We start from the raw sequence: 23,717 nt of genomic DNA, 5'->3' as shown, positions 1-23,717 counted from the left end.
GTGTAACGGTTTTTACATTCCCTCTATCAGTGATACCTTATGAGAAGTGTCCTTTTCTGTGTGACTTATTTCACTTAGAATCGTCGTACCTAAATCCACTCATCATGCTGCTACTAACCTTATGACATTGATTTCATGGCTGAGTGATATTCCATTGTACATAAGGACCACAACTTCTTTATCCATTTTTCTCTTTCCTGGGATATTTAAGGTGGAATGAAGTGGAGGTCCTTGTCAACAGAGCAGCCCTCAACTTTGGGGTGCTTGTGTCTTGCTGATTTTTAATTTTCCCAATTTATACCCCCATGAGTGGAAGTGCCCTATGCTCTCTAAGCTGTGTTTTTCAGATATTTCAGGACACACCGTACACTTCTCTAGAGTGGCTGTTGGCAATTTACATCCCGCCCATCAGTGTAGCAAGGCTCCCATTTCTCCATGGCCTGTCCTGCATTTCTGGTTTTGACACTTTTTTCAGCATGGCCCTTTTGACCGATGGGAAGCGAGACTTCTCTGTAGCGCTGACTTGCTTTTCCAGGTTGCTTGGTTGGCCAAAAAGTGCGTATGCGTTTTTTCCTGAATATATTCAGGAAAAAACGTATACGCCCATTTTGGCCAAGGGCATCATTGTCAACGTTTTGCCGCTTTTCATGTGCTTTAAAGGCGATTCGTATCTACCTCCTGAAATCTGTTTCGTGCAATTCTGCCTTGATTTCAAATCCTCTTCTTTGCCTTCCCTCAATATATTTGTGGACGAGAGTTATCATTTATAACTCTGCAGGTTTGTGAATTGCAGTGCCCTGAACCTCCATTTTACAACTCGCTTTTTTGGGAGCTGGCCGCAAAAGCGCAGGATGGCTTCAGGCCCTGTTCTGGTTCCGGGGGGCAGGCTGAGCCTGTGGTTAATTCTTCTTCCTGATGGGAAAATAGAGTGACCTGTGCCTGTCCCGACACCAAGAGCTAGTCTCTCGTTGGTTCCCCGTCTTCCCGTTCATCCTCAGGACAAATTGCAACCTGTACGGAACAGGAGGTTAAAGGTGCTGATGCTCCAAGTAGGGAGATTGCTAGTAAAGCGGCTGGAAAGGCGAACCCGGGCACAAGGAGATGAGAAATGAGGTGCGTTTTAGAAACCTTTCCCCATCACACGGTGTACCATCTTCTGGGTTTCTCATGCATGTTTTCGATGTAGGAAGATGCCCTTGAACCTGGAGATTTGGGACCCATGCGATGGGTACCACGCAGTATTACTTTAAAGGGTCTGCGTTTGCTCACCCAACCTCACCAAACCTCTCAGCCCCAAGAGTGTCCACCCTTATGTCTCATCCAGCTGTGGGTCTAGATATGGTCAATCCAGGTTGCATCACAGCCCCTGAACGCATTGTGTAAGAATTTCTCTCTCTTTCACTGTCGTTGTTTCATGGGTTTTTCAAAGTAATTTATTTTCATAATGGGGTTTAGCTGCTTTTCACTGCTGTGTTTATGCCGCTTTACACCCACTTGACACACTAACAGAGAGATATCAATACATAGGTTTTAAGATTATTACTAGTGAGATATATTCTTGTGCGGTGAATAGGGCGTGTTGAGTCCAGTTCTCTGAGCAAGGAGTAGGTCTTGTCTATTACATATTGGGTTTATGGAACGGTATCTGAGCTAATTTGATACCCTTGTTTTATGTATCACCCCACCTCACCTTTCCCGTTAAGCAGCCATAGTGTGTTTTCTGCATGTGTGACTCTGTTCTGTTTTGTAATTCAGTTCAAGTGTAACGGTTTTTACATTCCCTCTATCAGTGATACCTTATGAGAAGTGTCCTTTTCTGTGTGACTTATTTCACTTAGAATCGTCGTACCTAAATCCACTCATCATGCTGCTACTAACCTTATGACATTGATTTCATGGCTGAGTGATATTCCATTGTACATAAGGACCACAACTTCTTTATCCATTTTTCTCTTTCCTGGGATATTTAAGGTGGAATGAAGTGGAGGTCCTTGTCAACAGAGCAGCCCTAAACTTTGGGGTGCTTGTGTCTTGCTGATTTTTAATTTTCCCAATTTATACCCCCATGAGTGGAAGTGCCCTATGCTCTCTAAGCTGTGTTTTTCAGATATTTCAGGACACACCGTACACTTCTCTAGAGTGGCTGTTGGCAATTTACATCCCGCCCATCAGTGTAGCAAGGCTCCCATTTCTCCATGGCTTGTCCTGCATTTCTGGTTTTGACACTTTTTTCAGCATGGCCCTTTTGACCGATGGGAAGCGAGACTTCTCTGTAGCGCTGACTTGCTTTTCCAGGTTGCTTGGTTGGCCAAAAAGGGCGTATGCGTTTTTTCCTGAATATATTCAGGAAAAAACGCATACGCCCTTTTTGGCCAAGGGCATCATTGTCAACGTTTTGCCGCTTTTCATGTGCTTTAAAGGCGATTCGTATCTACCTCCTGAAATCTGTTTCGTGCAATTCTGCCTTGAATTCAAATCCTCTTCTTTGCCTTCCCTCAATATATTTGTGGACGAGAGTTATCATTTATAACTCTGCAGGTTTGTGAATTGCAGTGCCCTGAACCTCCATTTTACAACTCGCTTTTTTGGGAGCTGGCCGCAAAAGCGCCAGATGGCTTCAGGCCCTGTTCTGGTTCCGGGGGGCAGGCTGAGCCTGTGGTTAATTCTTCTTCCTGATGGGAAAATAGAGTGACCTGTGCCTGTCCCGACACCAAGAGCTAGTCTCTCGTTGGTTCCCCGTCTTCCCGTTCATCCTCAGGACAAATTGCAACCTGTACGGAACAGGAGATTAAAGGTGCTGATGCTCCAAGTAGGGAGATTGCTAGTAAAGCGGCTGGAATGGCGAACCCGGGCACAAGGAGATGAGAAATGAGGTGCGTTTTAGAAACCTTTCCCCATCACACGGTGTACCATCTTCTGGGTTTCTCATGCATGTTTTCGATGTAGGAAGATGCCCTTGAACCTGGAGATTTGGGACCCATGTGATGGGTACCACGCAGTATTACTTTAAAGGGTCTGCGTTTGCTCACCCAACCTCACCAAACCTCTCAGCCCCAAGAGTGTCCACCCTTATGTCTCATCCAGCTGTGGGTCTAGATATGGTCAATCCAGGTTGCATCACAGCCCCTGAACGCATTGTGTACGAATTTCTCTCTCTTTCACTGTCGTTGTTTCATGGGTTTTTCAAAGTAATTTATTTTCATAATGGGGTTTAGCTGCTTTTCACTGCTGTGTTTATGCCGCTTTACACCCACTTGACACACTAACAGAGAGATATCAATACATAGGTTTTAAGATTATTACTAGTCAGATATATTCTTGTGCGGTGAATAGGGCGTGTTGAGTCCAGTTCTCTGAGCAAGGAGTAGGTCTTGTCTACTACATATTGGGTTTATGGAACGGTATCTGAGCTAATTTGATACCCTTGTTTTATGTATCACCCCACCTCACCTTTCCCGTTAAGCAGCCATAGTGTGTTTTCTGCATGTGTGACTCTGTTCTGTTTTGTAATTCAGTTCAAGTGTAACGGTTTTTACATTCCCTCTATCAGTGATACCTCATGAGAAGTGTCCTTTTCTGTGTGACTTATTTCACTTAGAATCGTCGTACCTAAATCCACTCATCATGCTGCTACTAACCTTATGACATTGATTTCATGGCTGAGTGATATTCCATTGTACATAAGGACCACAACTTCTTTATCCATTTTTCTCTTTCCTGGGATATTGAAGGTGGAATGAAGTGGAGGTCCTTGTCAACAGAGCAGCCCTCAACTTTGGGGTGCTTGTGTCTTGCTGATTTTTAATTTTCCCAATTTATACCCCCATGAGTGGAAGTGCCCTATGCTCTCTAAGCTGTGTTTTTCAGATGTTTCAGGACACACCGTACACTTCTCCAGAGTGGCTGTTGGCAATTTACATCCCGCCCATCAGTGTAGCAAGGCTCTTATTTCTCCATGGCCTGTCCTGCATTTCTGGTTTTGACACATTTTTCAGCATGGCCCTTTTGACCGATGGGAAGTGAGACTTCTTTGTAGCGCTGAATTGCCTTTCCAGGTTTCTTGGTTGGCCAAAAAGGGCGTATGCGTTTTTTCCTGAATATATTCAGGAAAAAACGCATACGCCCTTTTTGGCCAAGGGCATCATTGTCAACGTTTTGCCGCTTTTCATGTGCTTTAAAGGCGATTCGTATCTACCTCCTGAAATCTGTTTCGTGCAATTCTGCCTTGATTTCAAATCCTCTTCTTTGCCTTCCCTCAATATATTTGTGGACGAGAGTTATCATTTATAACTCTGCAGGTTTGTGAATTGCAGTGCCCTGAACCTCCATTTTACAACTCGCTTTTTTGGGAGCTGGCCGCAAAAGCGCAGGATGGCTTCAGGCCCTGTTCTGGTTCCGGGGGGCAGGCTGAGCCTGTGGTTAATTCTTCTTCCTGATGGGAAAATAGAGTGACCTGTGCCTGTCCCGACACCAAGAGCTAGTCTCTCGTTGGTTCCCCGTCTTCCCGTTCATCCTCAGGACAAATTGCAACCTGTACGGAACAGGAGGTTAAAGGTGCTGATGCTCCAAGTAGGGAGATTGCTAGTAAAGCGGCTGGAAAGGCGAACCCGGGCACAAGGAGATGAGAAATGAGGTGCGTTTTAGAAACCTTTCCCCATCACACGGTGTACCATCTTCTGGGTTTCTCATGCATGTTTTCGATGTAGGAAGATGCCCTTGAACCTGGAGATTTGGGACCCATGCGATGGGTACCACGCAGTATTACTTTAAAGGGTCTGCGTTTGCTCACCCAACCTCACCAAACCTCTCAGCCCCAAGAGTGTCCACCCTTATGTCTCATCCAGCTGTGGGTCTAGATATGGTCAATCCAGGTTGCATCACAGCCCCTGAACGCATTGTGTAAGAATTTCTCTCTCTTTCACTGTCGTTGTTTCATGGGTTTTTCAAAGTAATTTATTTTCATAATGGGGTTTAGCTGCTTTTCACTGCTGTGTTTATGCCGCTTTACACCCACTTGACACACTAACAGAGAGATATCAATACATAGGTTTTAAGATTATTACTAGTGAGATATATTCTTGTGCGGTGAATAGGGCGTGTTGAGTCCAGTTCTCTGAGCAAGGAGTAGGTCTTGTCTATTACATATTGGGTTTATGGAACGGTATCTGAGCTAATTTGATACCCTTGTTTTATGTATCACCCCACCTCACCTTTCCCGTTAAGCAGCCATAGTGTGTTTTCTGCATGTGTGACTCTGTTCTGTTTTGTAATTCAGTTCAAGTGTAACGGTTTTTACATTCCCTCTATCAGTGATACCTTATGAGAAGTGTCCTTTTCTGTGTGACTTATTTCACTTAGAATCGTCGTACCTAAATCCACTCATCATGCTGCTACTAACCTTATGACATTGATTTCATGGCTGAGTGATATTCCATTGTACATAAGGACCACAACTTCTTTATCCATTTTTCTCTTTCCTGGGATATTTAAGGTGGAATGAAGTGGAGGTCCTTGTCAACAGAGCAGCCCTAAACTTTGGGGTGCTTGTGTCTTGCTGATTTTTAATTTTCCCAATTTATACCCCCATGAGTGGAAGTGCCCTATGCTCTCTAAGCTGTGTTTTTCAGATATTTCAGGACACACCGTACACTTCTCTAGAGTGGCTGTTGGCAATTTACATCCCGCCCATCAGTGTAGCAAGGCTCCCATTTCTCCATGGCTTGTCCTGCATTTCTGGTTTTGACACTTTTTTCAGCATGGCCCTTTTGACCGATGGGAAGCGAGACTTCTCTGTAGCGCTGACTTGCTTTTCCAGGTTGCTTGGTTGGCCAAAAAGGGCGTATGCGTTTTTTCCTGAATATATTCAGGAAAAAACGCATACGCCCTTTTTGGCCAAGGGCATCATTGTCAACGTTTTGCCGCTTTTCATGTGCTTTAAAGGCGATTCGTATCTACCTCCTGAAATCTGTTTCGTGCAATTCTGCCTTGAATTCAAATCCTCTTCTTTGCCTTCCCTCAATATATTTGTGGACGAGAGTTATCATTTATAACTCTGCAGGTTTGTGAATTGCAGTGCCCTGAACCTCCATTTTACAACTCGCTTTTTTGGGAGCTGGCCGCAAAAGCGCCAGATGGCTTCAGGCCCTGTTCTGGTTCCGGGGGGCAGGCTGAGCCTGTGGTTAATTCTTCTTCCTGATGGGAAAATAGAGTGACCTGTGCCTGTCCCGACACCAAGAGCTAGTCTCTCGTTGGTTCCCCGTCTTCCCGTTCATCCTCAGGACAAATTGCAACCTGTACGGAACAGGAGATTAAAGGTGCTGATGCTCCAAGTAGGGAGATTGCTAGTAAAGCGGCTGGAATGGCGAACCCGGGCACAAGGAGATGAGAAATGAGGTGCGTTTTAGAAACCTTTCCCCATCACACGGTGTACCATCTTCTGGGTTTCTCATGCATGTTTTCGATGTAGGAAGATGCCCTTGAACCTGGAGATTTGGGACCCATGTGATGGGTACCACGCAGTATTACTTTAAAGGGTCTGCGTTTGCTCACCCAACCTCACCAAACCTCTCAGCCCCAAGAGTGTCCACCCTTATGTCTCATCCAGCTGTGGGTCTAGATATGGTCAATCCAGGTTGCATCACAGCCCCTGAACGCATTGTGTACGAATTTCTCTCTCTTTCACTGTCGTTGTTTCATGGGTTTTTCAAAGTAATTTATTTTCATAATGGGGTTTAGCTGCTTTTCACTGCTGTGTTTATGCCGCTTTACACCCACTTGACACACTAACAGAGAGATATCAATACATAGGTTTTAAGATTATTACTAGTCAGATATATTCTTGTGCGGTGAATAGGGCGTGTTGAGTCCAGTTCTCTGAGCAAGGAGTAGGTCTTGTCTACTACATATTGGGTTTATGGAACGGTATCTGAGCTAATTTGATACCCTTGTTTTATGTATCACCCCACCTCACCTTTCCCGTTAAGCAGCCATAGTGTGTTTTCTGCATGTGTGACTCTGTTCTGTTTTGTAATTCAGTTCAAGTGTAACGGTTTTTACATTCCCTCTATCAGTGATACCTCATGAGAAGTGTCCTTTTCTGTGTGACTTATTTCACTTAGAATCGTCGTACCTAAATCCACTCATCATGCTGCTACTAACCTTATGACATTGATTTCATGGCTGAGTGATATTCCATTGTACATAAGGACCACAACTTCTTTATCCATTTTTCTCTTTCCTGGGATATTGAAGGTGGAATGAAGTGGAGGTCCTTGTCAACAGAGCAGCCCTCAACTTTGGGGTGCTTGTGTCTTGCTGATTTTTAATTTTCCCAATTTATACCCCCATGAGTGGAAGTGCCCTATGCTCTCTAAGCTGTGTTTTTCAGATGTTTCAGGACACACCGTACACTTCTCCAGAGTGGCTGTTGGCAATTTACATCCCGCCCATCAGTGTAGCAAGGCTCTTATTTCTCCATGGCCTGTCCTGCATTTCTGGTTTTGACACATTTTTCAGCATGGCCCTTTTGACCGATGGGAAGTGAGACTTCTTTGTAGCGCTGAATTGCCTTTCCAGGTTGCTTGGTTGGCCAAAAAGGGCGTATGCGTTTTTTCCTGAATATATTCAGGAAAAAACGCATACGCCCTTTTTGGCCAAGGGCATCATTGTCAACGTTTTGCCGCTTTTCATGTGCTTTAAAGGCGATTCGTATCTACCTCCTGAAATCTGTTTCGTGCAATTCTGCCTTGATTTCAAATCCTCTTCTTTGCCTTCCCTCAATATATTTGTGGACGAGAGTTATCATTTATAACTCTGCAGGTTTGTGAATTGCAGTGCCCTGAACCTCCATTTTACAACTCGCTTTTTTGGGAGCTGGCCGCAAAAGCGCAGGATGGCTTCAGGCCCTGTTCTGGTTCCGGGGGGCAGGCTGAGCCTGTGGTTAATTCTTCTTCCTGATGGGAAAATAGAGTGACCTGTGCCTGTCCCGACACCAAGAGCTAGTCTCTCGTTGGTTCCCCGTCTTCCCGTTCATCCTCAGGACAAATTGCAACCTGTACGGAACAGGAGGTTAAAGGTGCTGATGCTCCAAGTAGGGAGATTGCTAGTAAAGCGGCTGGAATGGCGAACCCGGGCACAAGGAGATGAGAAATGAGGTGCGTTTTAGAAACCTTTCCCCATCACACGGTGTACCATCTTCTGGGTTTCTCATGCATGTTTTTGATGTAGGAAGATGCCCTTGAACCTGGAGATTTGGGACCCATGCGATGGGTACCACGCAGTATTACTTTAAAGGGTCTGCGTTTGCTCACCCAACCTCACCAAACCTCTCAGCCCCAAGAGTGTCAACCCTTATGTCTCATCCAGCTGTGGGTCTAGATATGGTCAATCCAGGTTGCATCACAGCCCCTGAACTCATTGTGTAAGAATTTCCATCTCTTTCACTGTCGTTGTTTCATGGGTTTTTCAAAGTAATTTATTTTCATAATGGGGTTTAGCTGCTTTTCACGGCTGTGTTTATGCCGCTTTACACCCACTTGACACACTAACAGAGAGATATCAATACATAGGTTTTAAGATTATTACTAGTCAGATATATTCTTGTGCGGTGAATAGGGCGTGTTGAGTCCAGTTCTCTGAGCAAGGAGTAGGTCTTGTCTACTACATATTGGGTTTATGGAACGGTATCTGAGCTAATTTGATACCCTTGGTTTATGTATCACCCCACCTCACCTTTCCCGTTAAGCAGCCATTGTCTGTTTTCTGCATGTGTGACTCTGTTCTGTTTTGTAATTCAGTTCAAGTGTAACGGTTTTTACATTCCCTCTAAAAGTGATACCTTATGAGAAGTGTCCTTTTCTGTGTGACTTATTTCACTTAGAATCGTCGTACCTAAATCCACTCATCATGCTGCTACTAACCTTATGACATTGATTTCATGGCTGAGTGATATTCCATTGTACATAAGGACCACAACTTCTTTATCCATTTTTCTCTTTCCTTGGATATTTAAGGTGGAATGAAGTGGAGGTCCTTGTCAACAGAGCAGCCCTCAACTTTGGGGTGCTTGTGTCTTGCTGATTTTTAATTTTCCCAATTTATACCCCCATGAGTGGAAGTGCCCTATGCTCTCTAAGCTGTGTTTTTCAGATGTTTCAGGACACACCGTACACTTCTCCAGAGTGGCTGTTGGCAATTTACATCCCGCCCATCAGTGTAGCAAGGCTCTCATTTCTCCATGGCCTGTCCTGCATTTCTGGTTTTGACACATTTTTCAGCATGGCCCTTTTGACCGATGGGAAGTGAGACTTCTTTGTAGCGCTGATTTGCCTTTCCAGGTTGCTTGGTTGGCCAAAAAGGGCGTATGCGTTTTTTCCTGAATATATTCAGGAAAAAACGCATACGCCCTTTTTGGCCAAGGGCATCATTGTCAACATTTTGCCGCTTTTCATGTGCTTTAAAGGCGATTCGTATCTACCTCCTGAAATCTGTTTCGTGCAATTCTGCCTTGATTTCAAATCCTCTTCTTTGCCTTCCCTCAATATATTTGTGGACGAGAGTTATCATTTATAACTCTGCAGGTTTGTGAATTGCAGTGCCCTGAACCTCCATTTTACAACTCGCTTTTTTGGGAGCTGGCCGCAAAAGTGCAGGATGGCTTCAGGCCCTGTTCTGGTTCCGGGGGGCAGGCTGAGCCTGTGGTTAATTCTTCTTCCTGATGGGAAAATAGAGTGACCTGTGCCTGTCCCGACACCAAGAGCTAGTCTCTCGTTGGTTCCCCGTCTTCCCGTTCATCCTCAGGACAAATTGCAACCTGTACGGAACAGGAGGTTAAAGGTGCTGATGCTCCAAGTAGGGAGATTGCTAGTAAAGCGGCTGGAATGGCGAACCCGGGCACAAGGAGATGAGAAATGAGGTGCATTTTAGAAACCTTTCCCCATCACACGGTGTACTATCTTCTGGGTTTCTCATGCATGTTTTCGATGTAGGAAGATGCCCTTGAAGCTGGAGATTTGGGACCCATGTGATGGGTACCACGCAGTATTACTTTAAAGGGTCTGCGTTTGCTCACCCAACCTCACCAAACCTCTCAGCCCCAAGAGTGTCCACCCTTATGTCTCATCCAGCTGTGGGTCTAGATATGGTCAATCCAGGTTGCATCACAGCCCCTGAACGCATTGTGTAAGAATTTCTCTCTCTTTCACTGTCGTTGTTTCATGGGTTTTTCAAAGTAATTTTTTTTCATAATGGGGTTTAGCTGCTTTTCACTGCTGTGTTTATGCCGCTTTACACCCACTTGACACACTAACAGAGAGATATCAATACATAGGTTTTAAGATTATTACTAGTCAGATATATTCTTGTGCGGTGAATAGGGCGTGTTGAGTCCAGTTCTCTGAGCACGGAGTAGGTATTGTCTATTACATATTGGGTTTATGGAACGGTATCTGAGCTAATTTGATACCCTTGTTTTATGCATCACCCCACCTCACCTTTCCCGTTAAGCAGCCATAGTGTGTTTTCTGCATGTGTGACTCTGTTCTGTTTTGTAATTCAGTTCAAGTGTAACGGTTTTTACATTCCCTCTATCAGTGATACCTTATGAGAAGTGTCCTTTTCTGTGTGACTTATTTCACTTAGAATCGTCGTACGTAAATCCACTCATCATGCTGCTACTAACCTTATGACATTGATTTCATGGCTGAGTGGTATTCCATTGTACATAAGGACCACAACTTCTTTATCCATTTTTCTCTTTCCTGGGATATTTAAGGTGGAATGAAGTGGAGGTCCTGGTCAACAGAGCAGCCCTAAACTTTGGGGTGCTTGTGTCTTGCTGATTTTTAATTTTCCCAATTTATACCCCCATGAGTGGAAGTGCCCTATGCTCTCTAAGCTGTGTTTTTCAGATGTTTCAGGACACACCGTACACTTCTCCAGAGTGGCTGTTGGCAATTTACATCCCGCCCATCAGTGTAGCAAGGCTCTCATTTCTCCATGGCCTGTCCGGCATTTCTGGTTTTGACACATTTTTCAGCATGGCCCTTTTGACCAATGGGAAGTGAGACTTCTTTGTAGCGCTGATTTGCCTTTCCAGGTTGCTTGGTTGGCCAAAAAGGGCGTATGCGTTTTTTCCTGAATATATTCAGGAAAAAACGCATACGCCCTTTTTGGCCAAGGGCATCATTGTCAACATTTTGCCGCTTTTCATGTGCTTTAAAGGTGATTCGAATCTACCTCCTGAAATCTGTTTCCTGCAATTCTGCCTTGATTTAAAATCCTCTTCTTTGCCTTCCCTCAATATATTTGTGGACGAGAGTTATCATTTATAACTCTGCAGGTTTGTGAATTGCAGTGCCCTGAACCTCCATTTTACAACTCGCTTTTTTGGGAGCTGGCCGCAAAAGTGCAGGATGGCTTCAGGCCCTGTTCTGGTTCCGGGGGGCAGGCTGAGCATGTGGTTAATTCTTCTTCCTGATGGGAAAATAGAGTGACCTGTGCCTGTCCCGACACCAAGAGCTAGTCTCTCGTTGGTTCCCCGTCTTCCCGTTCATCCTCAGGACAAATTGCAACCTGTACGGAACAGGAGGTTAAAGGTGCTGATGCTCCAAGTAGGGAGATTGCTAGTAAAGCGGCTGGAATGGTGAACCCGGGCACAAGGAGATGAGAAATGAGGTGCATTTTAGAAACCTTTCCCCATCACACGGTGTACCATCTTCTGGGTTTCTCATGCATGTTTTCGATGTAGGAAGATGCCCTTGAACCTGGAGATTTGGGACCCATGCGATGGGTACCACGCAGTATTACTTTAAAGGGTCTGCGTTTGCTCACCCAACCTCACCAAACCTCTCAGCCCCAAGAGTGTCCACCCTTATGTCTCATCCAGCTGTGGGTCTAGATATGGTCAATCCAGGTTGCATCACAGCCCCTGAACGCATTGTGTACGAATTTCTCTCTCTTTCACTGTCGTTGTTTCATGGGTTTTTCAAAGTAATTTATTTTCATAATGGGGTTTAGCTGCTTTTCACTGCTGTGTTTATGCCGCTTTACACCCACTTGACACACTAACAGAGAGATATCAATACATAGGTTTTAAGATTATTACTAGTCAGATATATTCTTGTGCGGTGAATAGGGCGTGTTGAGTCCAGTTCTCTGAGCAAGGAGTAGGTCTTGTCTACTACATATTGGGTTTATGGAACGGTATCTGAGCTAATTTGATACCCTTGGTTTATGTATCACCCCACCTCACCTTTCCCGTTAAGCAGCCATTGTCTGTTTTCTGCATGTGTGACTCTGTTCTGTTTTGTAATTCAGTTCAAGTGTAACGGTTTTTACATTCCCTCTATCAGTGATACCTTATGAGAAGTGTCCTTTTCTGTGTGACTTATTTCACTTAGAATCGTCGTACCTAAATCCACTCATCATGCTGCTACTAACCTTATGACATTGATTTCATGGCTGAGTGATATTCCATTGTACATAAGGACCACAACTTCTTTATCCATTTTTCTCTTTCCTGGGATATTTAAGGTGGAATGAAGTGGAGGTCCTTGTCAACAGAGCAGCCCTCAACTTTGGGGTGCTTGTGTCTTGCTGATTTTTAATTTTCCCAATTTATACCCCCATGAGTGGAAGTGCCCTATGCTCTCTAAGCTGTGTTTTTCAGATGTTTCAGGACACACCATACACTTCTCCAGAGTGGCTGTTGGCAATTTACATCCCGCCCATCAGTGTAGCAAGGCTCCCATTTCTCCATGGCCTGTCCTGCATTTCTGGTTTTGACACTTTTTTCAGCATGGCCCTTTTGACCGATGGGAAGCGAGACTTCTCTGTAGCGCTGATTTGCCTTTCCAGGTTGCTTGGTTGGCCAAAAAGGGCGTATGCGTTTTTTCCTGAATATATTCAGGAAAAAACGCATACGCCCTTTTTGGCCAAGGGCATCATTGTCAACGTTTTGCCGCTTTTCATGTGCTTTAAAGGCGATTCGTATCTACCTCCTGAAATCTGTTTCGTGCAATTCTGCCTTGATTTCAAATCTTCTTCTTTGCCTTCCCTCAATATATTGGTGGACGAGAGTTATCATTTATAACTCTGCAGGTTTGTGAATTGCAGTGCCCTGAACCTCCATTTTACAACTCGCTTTTTTGGGAGCTGGCCGCAAAAGCGCAGGATGGCTTCAGGCCCTGTTCTGGTTCCGGGGGGCAGGCTGAGCCTGTGGTTAATTCTTCTTCCTGATGGGAAAATAGAGTGACCTGTGCCTGTCCCAACACCAAGAGCTAGTCTCTCGTTGGTTCCCCGTCTTCCCGTTCATCCTCAGGACAAATTGCAACCTGTACGGAACAGGAGGTTAAAGGTGCTGATGCTCCAAGTAGGGAGATTGCTAGTAAAGCGGCTGGAATGGCGAACCCGGGCACAAGGAGATGAGAAATGAGGTGCATTTTAGAAACCTTTCCCCATCACACGGTGTACCATCTTCTGGGTTTCTCATGCATGTTTTCGATGTAGGAAGATGCCCTTGAACCTGGAGATTTGGGACCCATGCGATGGGTACCACGCAGTATTACTTTAAAGGGTCTGCGTTTGTTCACCCAACCTCACCAAACCTCTCAGCCCCAAGAGTGTCCACCCTTATGTCTCATCCAGCTGTGGGTCTAGATATGGTCAATCCAGGTTGCATCACAGCCCCTGAACTCATTGTGTAAGAATTTCCATCTCTTTCACTGTCGTTGTTTCATGGGTTTTTCAAAGTAATTTATTTTCATAATGGGGTTTAGCTGCTTTTCACGGCTGTGTTTATGCCGCTTTACACCCACTTGACACACTAACAGAGAGATATCAATACATAGGTTTTAAGATTATTACTAGTCAGATATATTCTTGTGCGGTAAATAGGGCGTCTTGAGTCCAGTTCTCTGAGCAAGGAGTAGGTCTTGTCTACTACATATTGGGTTTATGGAACGGTATCTGAGCTAATTTGATACCCTTGGTTTATGTATCACCCCACCTCACCTTTCCCGTTAAGCAGCCATTGTCTGTTTTCTGCATGTGTGACTCTGTTCTGTTTTGTAATTCAGTTCAAGTGTAACGGTTTTTACATTCCCTCTAAAAGTGATACCTTATGAGAAGTGTCCTTTTCTGTGTGACTTATTTCACTTAGAATCGTCGTACCTAAATCCACTCATCATGCTGCTACTAACCTTATGACATTGATTTCATGGCTGAGTGATATTCCATTGTACATAAGGACCACAACTTCTTTATCCATTTTTCTCTTTCCTTGGATATTTAAGGTGGAATGAAGTGGAGGTCCTTATCAACAGAGCAGCCCTAAACTTTGGGGTGCTTGTGTCTTGCTGATTTTTAATTTTCCCAATTTATACCCCCATGAGTGGAAGTGCCCTATGCTCTCTAAGCTGTGTTTTTCAGATGTTTCAGGACACACCGTACACTTCTCCAGAGTGGCTGTTGGCAATTTACATCCCGCCCATCAGTGTAGCAAGGCTCCCATTTCTCCATGGCCTGTCCTGCATTTCTGGTTTTGACACTTTTTTCAGCATGGCCCTTTTGACCGATGGGAAGCGAGACTTCTCTGTAGCGCTGATTTGCCTTTCCAGGTTGCTTGGTTGGCCAAAAAGGGCGTATGCGTTTTTTCCTGAATATATTCAGGAAAAAACGCATACGCCCTTTTTGGCCAAGGGCATCATTGTCAACGTTTTGCCGCTTTTCATGTGCTTTAAAGGCGATTCGTATCTACCTCCTGAAATCTGTTTCGTGCAATTCTGCCTTGAATTCAAATCCTCTTCTTTGCCTTCCCTCAATATATTTGTGGACGAGAGTTATCATTTATAACTCTGCAGATTTGTGAATTGCAGTGCCCTGAACCTCCATTTTACAACTCGCTTTTTTGGGAGCTGGCCGCAAAAGCACAGGATGGCTTCAGGCCCTGTTCTGGTTCCGGGGGGCAGGCTGAGCCTGTGGTTAATTCTTCTTCCTGATGGGAAAATAGAGTGACCTGTGCCTGTCCCGACACCAAGAGCTAGTCTCTCGTTGGTTCCCCGTCTTCCCGTTCATCCTCAGGACAAATTGCAACCTGTACGGAACAGGAGGTTAAAGGTGCTGATGCTCCAAGTAGGGAGATTGCTAGTAAAGCGGCTGGAATGGCGAACCTGGGCACAAGGAGATGAGAAATGAGGTGCATTTTAGAAACCTTTCCCCATCACACGGTGTACCATCTTCTGGGTTTCTCATGCATGTTTTCGATGTAGGAAGATGCCCTTGAACCTGGAGATTTGGGACCCATGCGATGGGTACCACGCAGTATTACTTTAAAGGGTCTGCGTTTGCTCACCCAACCTCACCAAACCTCTCAGCCCCAAGAGTGTCCACCCTTATGTCTCATCCAGCTGTGGGTCTAGATATGGTCAATCCAGGTTGCATCACAGCCCCTGAACTCATTGTGTAAGAATTTCCATCTCTTTCACTGTCGTTGTTTCATGGGTTTTTCCAAGTAATTTATTTTCATAATGGGGTTTAGCTGCTTTTCACGGCTGTGTTTATGCCGCTTTACACCCACTTGACACACTAACAGAGAGATATCAATACATAGGTTTTAAGATTATTACTAGTCAGATATATTCTTGTGCGGTGAATAGGGCGTCTTGAGTCCAGTTCTCTGAGCAAGGAGTAGGTCTTTTCTACTACATATTGGGTTTATGGAACGGTATCTGAGCTAATTTGATACCCTTGGTTTATGTATCACCCCACCTCACCTTTCCCGTTAAGCAGCCATTGTCTGTTTTCTGCATGTGTGACTCTGTTCTGTTTTGTAATTCAGTTCAAGTGTAACGGTTTTTACATTCCCTCTAAAAGTGATACCTTATGAGAAGTGTCCTTTTCTGTGTGACTTATTTCACGTAGAATCGTCGTACCTAAATCCACTCATCATGCTGCTACTAACCTTATGACATTGATTTCATGGCTGAGTGATATTCCATTGTACATAAGGACCACAACTTCTTTATCCATTTTTCTCTTTCCTTGGATATTTAAGGTGGAATGAAGTGGAGGTCCTTGTCAACAGAGCAGCCCTAAACTTTGGGGTGCTTGTGTCTTGCTGATTTTTAATTTTCCCAATTTATACCCCCATGAGTGGAAGTGCCCTATGCTCTCTAAGCTGTGTTTTTCAGATGTTTCAGGACACACCGTACACTTCTCCAGAGTAGCTGTTGGCAATTTACATCCCGCCCATCAGTGTAGCAAGGCTCTCATTTCTCCATGGCCTGTCCTGCATTTCTGGTTTTGACACATTTTTCAGCATGGCCCTTCTGACCGATGGGAAGTGAGACTTCTTTGTAGCGCTGATTTGCCTTTCCAGGTTGCTTGGTTGGCCAAAAAGGGCGTATGCGTTTTTTCCTGAATATATTCAGGAAAAAACGCATACGCCCTTTTTGGCCAAGGGCATCATTGTCAACATTTTGCCGCTTTTCATGTGCTTTAAAGGCGATTCGAATCTACCTCCTGAAATCTGTTTCCTGCAATTCTGCCTTGATTTAAAATCCTCTTCTTTGCCTTCCCTCAATATATTTGTGGACGAGAGTTATCATTTATAACTCTGCAGGTTTGTGAATTGCAGTGCCCTGAACCTCCATTTTACAACTCGCTTTTTTGGGAGCTGGCCGCAAAAGTGCAGGATGGCTTCAGGCTCTGTTCTGGTTCCGGGGGGCAGGCTGAGCATGTGGTTAATTCTTCTTCCTGATGGGAAAATAGAGTGACCTGTGCCTGTCCCAACACCAAGAGCTAGTCTCTCGTTGGTTCCCCGTCTTCCCGTTCATCCTCAGGACAAATTGCAACCTGTACGGAACAGGAGGTTAAAGGTGCTGATGCTCCAAGTAGGGAGATTGCTAGTAAAGCGGCTGGAATGGCGAACCCGGGCACAAGGAGATGAGAAATGAGGTGCGTTTTAGAAACCTTTCCCCATCACACGGTGTACTATCTTCTGGGTTTCTCATGCATGTTTTCGATGTAGGAAGATTCCCTTGAAGCTGGAGATTTGGGACCCATGTGATGGGTACCACGCAGTATTACTTTAAAGGGTCTGCGTTTGCTCACCCAACCTCACCAAACCTCTCAGCCCCAAGAGTGTCCACCCTTATGTCTCATCCAGCTGTGGGTCTAGATATGGTCAATCCAGGTTGCATCACAGCCCCTGAACGCATTGTGTACGAATTTCTCTCTCTTTCACTGTCGTTGTTTCATGGGTTTTTCAAAGTAATTTATTTTCATAATGGGGTTTAGCTGCTTTTCACGGCTGTGTTTCTGCCGCTTTACACCCACTTGACACACTAACAGAGAGATATCAATACATAGGTTTTAAGATTATTACTAGTCAGATATATTCTTGTGCGGTGAATAGGGCGTGTTGAGTCCAGTTCTCTGAGCAAGGAGTAGGTCTTGTTTATTATATATTGGGTTTATGGAACGGTATCTGAGCTAATTTGATACCCTTGTTTTATGTATCACCCCACCTCACCTTTCCCGTTAAGCAGCCATAGTGTGTTTTCTGCATGTGTGACTCTGTTCTGTTTTGTAATTCAGTTCAAGTGTAACGGTTTTTACATTCCCTCTATTAGTGATACCTTATGAGAAGTGTCCTTTTCTGTGTGACTTATTTCACTTAGAATCGTCGTACCTAAATCCACTCATCATGCTGCTACTAACCTTATGACATTGATTTCATGGCTGAGTGATATTCCATTGTACATAAGGACCACAACTTCTTTATCCATTTTTCTCTTTCCTGGGATATTGAAGGTGGAATGAAGTGGAGGTCCTTGTCAACAGAGCAGCCCTCAACTTTGGGGTGCTTGTGTCTTGCTGATTTTTAATTTTCCCAATTTATACCCCCATGAGTGGAAGTGCCCTATGCTCTCTAAGCTGTGTTTTTTCGATGTTTCAGGACTCACCGTACACTTCTCCAGAGTGGCTGTTGGCAATTTACATCCCGCCCATCAGTGTAGCAAGGCTCCCATTTCTCCATGGCCTGTCCTGCATTTCTGGTTTTGACACTTTTTTCAGCATGGCCCTTTTGACCGATGGGAAGCGAGACTTCTCTGTAGCGCTGATTTGCCTTTCCAGGTTGCTTGGTTGGCCAAAAAGGGCGTATGCGTTTTTTCCTGAATATATTCAGGAAAAAACGCATACGCCCTTTTTGGCCAAGGGCATCATTGTCAACGTTTTGCCGCTTTTCATGTGCTTTAAAGGCGATTCGTATCTACCTCCTGAAATCTGTTTCGTGCAATTCTGCCTTGAATTCAAATCCTCTTCTTTGCCTTCCCTCAATATATTTGTGGACGAGAGTTATCATTTATAACTCTGCAGATTTGTGAATTGCAGTGCCCTGAACCTCCATTTTACAACTCGCTTTTTTGGGAGCTGGCCGCAAAAGCACAGGATGGCTTCAGGCCCTGTTCTGGTTCCGGGGGGCAGGCTGAGCCTGTGGTTAATTCTTCTTCCTGATGGGAAAATAGAGTGACCTGTGCCTGTCCCGACACCAAGAGCTAGTCTCTCGTTGGTTCCCCGTCTTCCCGTTCATCCTCAGGACAAATTGCAACCTGTACGGAACAGGAGGTTAAAGGTGCTGATGCTCCAAGTAGGGAGATTGCAAGTAAAGCGGCTGGAATGGCGAACCTGGGCACAAGGAGATGAGAAATGAGGTGCATTTTAGAAACCTTTCCCCATCACACGGTGTACCATCTTCTGGGTTTCTCATGCATGTTTTCGATGTAGGAAGATGCCCTTGAACCTGGAGATTTGGGACCCATGCGATGGGTACCACGCAGTATTACTTTAAAGGGTCTGCGTTTGCTCACCCAACCTCACCAAACCTCTCAGCCCCAAGAGTGTCCACCCTTATGTCTCATCCAGCTGTGGGTCTAGATATGGTCAATCCAGGTTGCATCACAGCCCCTGAACTCATTGTGTAAGAATTTCCATCTCTTTCACTGTCGTTGTTTCATGGGTTTTTCAAAGTAATTTATTTTCATAATGGGGTTTAGCTGCTTTTCACGGCTGTTTTATGCCGCTTTACACCCACTTGACACACTAACAGAGAGATATCAATACATAGGTTTTAAGATTATTACTAGTCAGATATTTTCTTGTGCGGTGAATAGGGCGTCTTGAGTCCAGTTCTCTGAGCAAGGAGTAGGTCTTGTCTACTACATATTGGGTTTATGGAACGGTATCTGAGCTAATTTGATACCCTTGGTTTATGTATCACTCCACCTCACCTTTCCCGTTAAGCAGCCATTGTCTGTTTTCTGCATGTGTGACTCTGTTCTGTTTTGTAATTCAGTTCAAGTGTAACGGTTTTTACATTCCCTCTAAAAGTGATACCTTATGAGAAGTGTCCTTTTCTGTGTGACTTATTTCACTTAGAATCGTCGTACCTAAATCCACTCATCATGCTGCTACTAACCTTATGACATTGATTTCATGGCTGAGTGATATTCCATTGTACATAAGGACCACAACTTCTTTATCCATTTTTCTCTTTATTTGGATATTTAAGGTGGAATGAAGTGGAGGTCCTTGTCAACAGAGCAGCCCTCAACTTTGGGGTGCTTGTGTCTTGCTGATTTTTAATTTTCCCAATTTATACCCCCATGAGTGGAAGTGCCCTATGCTCTCTAAGCTGTGTTTTTCAGATGTTTCAGGACACACCGTACACTTCTCCAGAGTGGCTGTTGGCAATTTACATCCCGCCCATCAGTGTAGCAAGGCTCTCATTTCTCCATGGCCTGTCCTGCATTTCTGGTTTTGACACTTTTTTCAGCATGGCCCTTTTGACCGATGGGAAGTGAGACTTCTTTGTAGCGCTGATTTGCCTTTCCAGGTTGCTTGGTTGGCCAAAAAGGGCGTATGCGTTTTTTCCTGAATATATTCAGGAAAAAACGCATACGCCCTTTTTGGCCAAGGGCATCATTGTCAACATTTTGCCGCTTTTCATGTGCTTTAAAGGCGATTCGAATCTACCTCCTGAAATCTGTTTCGTGCAATTCTGCCTTGATTTAAAATCCTCTTCTTTGCCTTCCCTCAATATATTTGTGGACGAGAGTTATCATTTATAACTCTGCAGGTTTGTGAATTGCAGTGCCCTGAACCTCCATTTTACAACTCGCTTTTTTGGGAGCTGGCCGCAAAAGTGCAGGATGGCTTCAGGCCCTGTTCTGGTTCCGGGGGGCAGGCTGAGCATGTGGTTAATTCTTCTTCCTGATGGGAAAATAGAGTGACCTGTGCCTGTCCCGACACCAAGAGCTAGTCTCTCGTTGGTTCCCCATCTTCCCGTTCATCCTCAGGACAAATTGCAACCTGTACGGAACAGGAGGTTAAAGGTGCTGATGCTCCAAGTAGGGAGATTGCTAGTAAAGCGGCTGGAATGGCGAACCCGGGCACAAGGAGATGAGAAATGAGGTGCGTTTTAGAAACCTTTCCCCATCACACGGTGTACCATCTTCTGGGTTTCTCATGCATGTTTTCGATGTAGGAAGATGCCCTTGAACCTGGAGATTTGGGACCCATGCGATGGGTACCACGCAGTATTACTTTAAAGGGTCTGCGTTTGCTCACCCAACCTCACCAAACCTCTCAGCCCCAAGAGTGTCCACCCTTATGTCTCATCCAGCTGTGGGTCTAGATATGGTCAATCCAGGTTGCATCACAGCCCCTGAACTCATTGTGTAAGAATTTCTATCTCTTTCACTGTCGTTGTTTCATGGGTTTTTCAAAGTAATTTATTTTCATAATGGGGTTTAGCTGCTTTTCACGGCTGTGTTTATGCCGCTTTACACCCACTTGACACACTAACAGAGAGATATCAATACATAGGTTTTAAGATTATTACTAGTCAGATATATTCTTGTGCGGTGAATAGGGCGTGTTGAGTCCAGTTCTCTGAGCAAGGAGTAGGTCTTGTCTACTACATATTGGGTTTATGGAACGGTATCTGAGCTAATTTGATACCCTTGTTTTATGTATCACCCCACCTCACCTTTCCCGTTAAGCAGCCATAGTGTGTTTTCTGCATGTGTGACTCTGTTCTGTTTTGTAATTCAGTTCAAGTGTAACGGTTTTTACATTCCCTCTATCAGTGATACCTTATGAGAAGTGTCCTTTTCTGTGTGACTTATTTCACTTAGAATCGTCGTACCTAAATCCACTCATCATGCTGCTACTAACCTTATGACATTGATTTCATGGCTGAGTGATATTCCATTGTACATAAGGACCACAACTTCTTTATCCATTTTTCTCTTTCCTTGGATATTTAAGGTGGAATGAAGTGGAGGTCCTTGTCAACAGAGCAGCCCTAAACTTTGGGGTGCTTGTGTCTTGCTGATTTTTAATTTTCCCAATTTATACCCCCATGAGTGGAAGTGCCCTATGCTCTCTAAGCTGTGTTTTTCAGATGTTTCAGGACACACCGTACACTTCTCCAGAGTGGCTGTTGGCAATTTACATCCCGCCCATCAGTGTAGCAAGGCTCTCATTTCTCCATGGCCTGTCCTGCATTTCTGGTTTTGACACATTTTTCAGCATGGCCCTTTTGACCGATGGGAAGTGAGACTTCTTTGTAGCGCTGATTTGCCTTTCCAGGTTGCTTGGTTGGCCAAAAAGGGCGTATGCGTTTTTTCCTGAATATATTCAGGAAAAAACGCATACGCCCTTTTTGGCCAAGGGCATCATTGTCAACATTTTGCCGCTTTTCATGTGCTTTAAAGGCGATTCGAATCTACCTCCTGAAATCTGTTTCGTGCAATTCTGCCTTGATTTAAAATCCTCTTCTTTGCCTTCCCTCAACATATTTGTGGACGAGAGTTATCATTTATAACTCTGCAGGTTTGTGAATTGCAGTGCCCTGAACCTCCATTTTACAACTCGCTTTTTTGGGAGCTGGCCGCAAAAGTGCAGGATGGCTTCAGGCCCTGTTCTGGTTCCGGGGGGCAGGCTGAGCATGTGGTTAATTCTTCTTCCTGATGGGAAAATAGAGTGACCTGTGCCTGTCCCGACACCAAGAGCTAGTCTCTCGTTGGTTCCCCGTCTTCCCGTTCATCCTCAGGACAAATTGCAACCTGTACGGAACAGGAGGTTAAAGGTGCTAATGCTCCAAGTAGGGAGCTTGCTAGTAAAGCGGCTGGAATGGCGAACCCGGGCACAAGGAGATGAGAAATGAGGTGCGTTTTAGAAACCTTTCCCCATCAGATGGTGTACCATCTTCTGGGTTTCTCATGCATGTTTTCGATGTAGGAAGATGCCCTTGAACCTGGAGATTTGGGACCCATGCGATGGGTACCACGCAATATTACTTTAAAGGGTCTGCGTTTGTTCACCCAACCTCACCAAACCTCTCAGCCCCAAGAGTGTCCACCCTTATGTCTCATCCAGCTGTGGGTCTAGATATGGTCAATCCAGGTTGCATCACAGCCCCTGAACTCATTGTGTAAGAATTTCCAACTCTTTCACTGTCGTTGTTTCATGGGTTTTTCAAAGTAATTTATTTTCATAATGGGGTTTAGCTGCTTTTCACGGCTGTGTTTATGCCGCTTTACACCCACTTGACACACTAACAGAGAGATATCAATACATAGGTTTTAAGATTATTACTAGTCAGATATATTCTTGTGCGGTGAATAGGGCGTCTTGAGTCCAGTTCTCTGAGCAAGGAGTAGGTCTTTTCTACTACATATTGGGTTTATGGAACGGTATCTGAGCTAATTTGATACCCTTGGTTTATGTATCACCCCACCTCACCTTTCCCGTTAAGCAGCCATTGTCTGTTTTCTGCATGTGTGACTCTGTTCTGTTTTGTAATTCATTTCAAGTGTAACGGTTTTTACATTCCCTCTAAAAGTGATACCTTATGAGAAGTGTCCTTTTCTGTGTGACTTATTTCACTTAGAATCGTCGTACCTAAATCCACTCATCATGCTGCTACTAACCTTATGACATTGATTTCATGGCTGAGTGATATTCCATTGTACATAAGGACCACAACTTCTTTATCCATTTTTCTCTTTCCTTGGATATTTAAGGTGGAATGAAGTGGAGGTCCTTGTCAACAGAGCAGCCCTAAACTTTGGGGTGCTTGTGTCTTGCTGATTTTTAATTTTCCCAATTTATACCCCCATGAGTGGAAGTGCCCTATGCTCTCTAAGCTGTGTTTTTCAGATGTTTCAGGACACACCGTACACTTCTCCAGAGTGGCTGTTGGCAATTTACATCCCGCCCATCAGTGTAGCAAGGCTCTCATTTCTCCATGGCCTGTCCTGCATTTCTGGTTTTGACACATTTTTCAGCATGGCCCTTTTGACCGATGGGAAGTGAGACTGCTTTGTAGCGCTGATTTGCCTTTCCAGGTTGCTTGGTTGGCCAAAAAGGGCGTATGCGTTTTTTCCTGAATATATTCAGGAAAAAACGCATACGCCCTTTTTGGCCAAGGGCATCATTGTCAACATTTTGCCGCTTTTCATGTGCTTTAAAGGCGATTCGAATCTACCTCCTGAAATCTGTTTCCTGCAATTCTGCCTTGATTTAAAATCCTCTTCTTTGCCTTCCCTCAATATATTTGTGGACGAGAGTTATCATTTATAACTCTGCAGGTTTGTGAATTGCAGTGCCCTGAACCTCCATTTTACAACTCGCTTTTTTGGGAGCTGGCC

This window comes from Balaenoptera borealis (genome assembly GCF_965194805.1).
Source record: "Balaenoptera borealis genome assembly, chromosome: 12".
NCBI lineage: Eukaryota > Metazoa > Chordata > Mammalia > Artiodactyla > Balaenopteridae > Balaenoptera > Balaenoptera borealis.
The sequence above is the reverse complement of the archived record's forward strand: the minus strand, read 5'-3'. Positions refer to the sequence as shown.